We start from the raw sequence: 5,328 nt of genomic DNA on the forward strand, positions 1-5,328 counted from the left end.
CTAGTCATTTCAGGTGCGCTTATCTGGTTGATGAACACAGGCTTTGCTCTTATAGGACCACCAAATAAGATCCAATACAAATTAAATGGGAGTACAACCCGGTTGTGGCATCTTTCTCTCCCTCATTTACAATAAAATGTGGTGGTGGTTGTGAATTTAATTTGGGGATTCAAAAAAACTGGTGTTGGAGGCCCATAACTTCTACCAACTAGTTATGTTTCTCAACTGAAAAAGTAGAGATAATACAGTCATAAGATTGTTATGGGCGGGGGAAGGAGATAATAAATATAAAGAGCTCTATAGAGTACTTGACACATAATAAATTTTCAATGGATATTAACTATTGTTATTGCCAAGGCTAATTTGACAAGCCAGACAGGGAGTTAACACTTCCCTTAGGTTCCCTCCACTGTTCCATATGTATGTGCTTCTCCAATTTGGGTCAAATTAGAAGTTCTTCCTTGTTAGAAACCTCATTAAGGGCACCAAGGGACGGATACTTTGTCCATTGTTTCAGAGGGCAAAATTAAATACAGAGTGGCTTGGTAGAGTTAGTTTGGAGATGTGGATACCTCTTCCTCATTCTACCCGATGGTGTAATTTTGGTGGTCCATGTCATGTCCCTACTGTTTCTTTCACTGTGGCTGGTAGTGCAATGCGGAGGATGTGCAGTGCTGTCATACTTCAACAATAATTGTGTAGCAGACTAATATTTTTGAAATGTCAACCGATGCATCTTTCCCTTGTATTTCCTCCTATTCTTATACTTTCTTGTGTTTGGACAGTTAGGTTAAATGACTGACTGTATTCATAGCACAAAGCAGCAGTCCATTCATGGTGTTTGGATTCCAAAAACTTAAGTCTTGGAGGGGATGCAAAAATCCAGGGCATAAACAATCATTTTGGAAAAATTATTACTAGAAAGACATAGAGTTAATCTTGTCACCCCTCAAGATTAGACAGATGCCCAAAATGAGGCAGGGAGAGTCAGAGGGGTGACAAAATAAGCATAGTTTTGGGTTTCCCAGGGCAGGCACCTTGGGATCTACTGATACCCACCTTCCACTAAAATCCCAGGTAGAATCCAAGGACAGAGGACATGTATAGTTCATGCCTATCTCTTCCCTTTCCTGGTAAGAACACAGGAAAGCATGAGACATGACTGTGAAATAAGGGTGGTGGGTTTGAGACCCTGTCTGAAAGTTTCCTAGTGATCAATGCAGGATATGAGAAGCAGAATATGCTCCATGCCCCTAGCAGTGGTATGAGCCTGGTGCAGATAGCTGATGCATCTGAAGAGGTCTTGTGGTTGAAACAAGGGGTTCGAATAGTGACCTGTGTGGACAAACCACAATAAAAATGGATGGCAATGTGAATGTCACAGTGAAAATCATGCAAGAGTATTCCAGCCACTCCAATACCTTGTCACTGTGCAGGCCACTTACCTTTGGGGAGTTGCCTGGCACTTTAATTTCTATCCAGTGGCAGACTGGGAACTCAAAATATAATATAGGTTAGATATAGAAATGCCTGTTTGTGGATTGAGATTGATGCCTGCTCAAGTATAAATATAGTTTGGGGACCTAAGCACCAAAGGGCATGTCATAAATAGAGCTGGACATGCAAGCTGATTTAGATTTATTCCAGGGCAGGGGTGGAGGCAATGACAAAACAAGTGGCAGAGAATTGTCATTAGTGTGAGCACATCCACTCCAGGTATGTGTGTGAGAGAAGATAGATCTGTCTTAGTGGCTTTGGTTCATTTAAAAGGCAGATGAAGATAGGTACATCCTGGCCTGTGTTACCAAGAAAAATATGAGAGGTAATGGAGCTCTGCCACAAACCAGATGAGAGCTGGGCTCTGCACTTTTTGAGCCGGGTTCTTAGAAGGTGTGTGTGGAGATGGCATTGATATTAATGAGACTACTAAGGTGCTACAAGCTTGCAGCATTGTTCTGAAGGGATACCCTAATTTGGAATAGTATTTTTCCAATCTGACTGATGACAAAAATCCCCTGGGAAATTCTTAAAAATATCCATTCATGGGCTTGACCCCAGCCTACTGCATCAGTATCTCTAGGAGAGGGGCTTCAGAGTTACATTTTGTCATAAGCATGTCAGATGACTCTTAAGATAAAGTAAAGATAGGTTAAGTATAATTTGGCCTTACATACAAAATATTTCCTAGCATATCAGAATGAGTAACAGTTTGGAGTAGGGCCTAAGAAAATAGCTCTGGAAAAGATTGAGTCTGAACCTGTGCCTGAGTTCTGTCTCCTATAAAATGGGGCCAGTAAACTCTTCCTCTTGAGGTTATTGTGGAAAGCCCTAGATAGGCACCTGCCACATGATAGGCACTTAATAAATGTTGGCTCTCATTATGATTCTTTTCAAACACTCCACCATGAATGAAAAGATGAGGGCACACTCATTGAAAAGTAGCAATGGCTAGCATTTCCTATAGGTTCTTTATCATTTTTAAATGTATGACCTTATCTAATATTCATAACTTTGAGACATAGGCCTTGGGAAACACATTTAACCAGGAAATTCAGTTTCATAAGAGTTAGGCAGCTCATCTAAAGTACCCGCCTAGAAGCCCTAGAGTGCATCTTTCTGCTTGGAGTAATAGCATAGTGGTAACAAGTGCTGAGTTGCCCTTTTCCAACTTTTATGTTCATAGGAATGACCTGGGGATCTTGATAAAGTACAGATTCTGATTCAGTAGGTCTGATATTCTGCATTTCTAGCGACTTCCAGGTGATGCCGATATTATTGTCCTGCAGACCACACTCTTAGGAGCAAAGCATTCCTATAAGATCATCCTAAGGTTTCTAAAGTGTATGCAGTGTACCAGCAGCAGTTATGCTTATGAGGACTTCCTAAAGTGCAGTAGATCTTTGCTTCCTGGAAGCAAATACAAATGATCCTTTGAGACAATGTAGTCTCAGTGAAGTATTATCCATTTGGTGGAAGAAAGATCAGCTTGTTCTAATTAAGCAAGTTGAATGCTGCTGCATGCTCCATGTGTGATTTTCCAATGTTAGGAGCACCACTAAAGTACAGAAATATTCATGTAGCACAATAACTACACTAGATATAATTTAATATCACAAGCAAGAAGGCATTTTAGGGTCTCGTAGATATGCTGCAATCATTACCCTGGCAAAAAGAAGCAAAGCTGGTTAATAGAGATGTCTGATTGATAGAATGCCACATACACCAGCTTTCAGGATACTTTTGGTGATAATATCCAGATGAACTCAGAGAGATAACACACCAGAAATACATGGACCAATAATATTCCATTATCAGTCTTTAACCATCCAGTTAGATTCATAGTTTATCTCTTCTCTGTCGTAGAAGCCAAATGAACAAGCACAAGCTATTACCTTCATCTGTATTTGAAAGGGTGTGTGGCATAGAGATTTACTGGGTATCTGCTAGAGTATCAATCATATTAAAAATAAATGCTCAACTACACACACTTTAAGAAAGTGTACTGGAAAAGAAATCAAACTGTAGGGGTGTTTATGTATGTTAAAGCCTTCACATATACAGGAAAATACATCCGAGTGTGGGAGAATCGAACTATAGTTCATTGGCCTTTAATAAAGTTATATAGCTCTAATCCTTAGGTGGATATAAGAAAATCTGAAGTGCTTGATTCAGATAGACACCAGGTAAAATGAAAAAAAAAGAAAAACTTAGAACGCAAGGAAAGGTAATGCTACACAAGCTTTATCAAATCCTCCTTACCAACACTATAATTCTCAATAAAGCGCAACACAACAGTTTGAAATAAAACAGGGACATGACAAGACAATAACTCTTGGAGCATTAGAATAAGGTATAATAAATTTTCTTTCTCCTCTTAATGCTCCCACTGGGATTCTCCCCAAGCACCTGAGAGAGCCAAAGAGGTAATGTAATTTATTCTCACGTGTACAAGGACTGATTTTCTTTCCTGCCTTTTGTGGTCTCTTAAACCAGCCAGCATTGTGGTTACTGAACTTCTCTTTTAACACCTTAACTGTGAGTGAGAAGGGAAGTGTGTTACCTATGGCAGCCATAGTGCTGTGTAACAAGCAGTCACAAAATCTCCCTGGCAAACAACAAATTAATACGCATTTATTTCACTCATGAGTCTGGCGATTGACTGGGAGTAAACTGGTCTAGATCAAGCTCAGCTAGGGTGGCTGCATGTACCTTACATCCTTCTCCTGGGACTTAAGGTGATGCAGATGTGCAAGTGGGCAAGTGGAAACACACATAAGCTTTCTTGATGTGCAAGTTTGGAAATGGCACACCGTCATGTCTGTCCTGTTCTATTGGTCAAAAGCAAGTAACATTGACTGCACCCAAAGTCAGTGGGTGGGGAAATATACTCCAACTCTTTATGAGGAGGAACTGCACAGTTACAGTGCCTGAATACAGCAGTGGGGATGGTTTGGGTTGCTAATGTAACATATCTTGGGAGAGACAAAGACTTGAAACTTAGATCAATTTTAAGTGAAAATGAGTTGCGCAGGAAGAAGAGAAGACAAAGATGAATAAAATTGCCAGTAAAATATAGGATGCTTGGTTAAATGTGAATTTCAGATAAACAATAACTTTATTACAGTATAAGTATGTCTCATGCAGTATTTGGTGATTGGCTGGTAGTAAACTTGTCTATGATATATTTGGGACATATTATACTAAATAATTATTCTTTATTTATCTGTAATTCAAATCTAATTCAGTGTAGGACTAAGGTCCCTATTCCCTTGCTGACTGTCAGCAGGGACCACTTTTCAGCTCTAGAGACCACACACATTCCTTGCCATGTGGCCCCTTCCATCCTCAAGGCAGCAAGGACACTTCAGATCTCTGACTTCCTCTTTTGCAGCCAGTCAAGGAAAACTCTCTGCTCTTAAAGGGCTCTTGGGATTATGTCAGGCCCACCCCAATGCTCTCTGTATCTTAAAGTCAACTTACTGCAAAATTCCTTCACAGCAGTGCCTAGATTAGTGTTTGATTGAAGAACTGGGAGAAAATGAGTGTATACTAGGGCTAGGAATCTTAGATCAACATCTTAGAATTCTGCCTACTACACTGATCATGCCCTTCACAGCCTCTACCCTAGGAGGCTCTTCTTCCATCCCCCAAACCCAGGTATTCCATTTAGCCATTTAGCAAGAACTTTCTCAGAAATGATAATTTCTTTCTTCATAACCTTTATTTCCCAGGGATAGTTTCAAGGCCCCTTACAACTAATCCCCTGGATTAACCTGTCCCAGATGCAACTCTGCCCCACCATTTATTGACTGTCTATGTGGTTTGCTT

This window comes from Propithecus coquereli, unplaced genomic scaffold, assembly GCF_000956105.1.
Source record: "Propithecus coquereli isolate 6110/MARCELLA unplaced genomic scaffold, Pcoq_1.0 Scaffold50, whole genome shotgun sequence".
Taxonomy (NCBI): domain Eukaryota; kingdom Metazoa; phylum Chordata; class Mammalia; order Primates; family Indriidae; genus Propithecus; species Propithecus coquereli.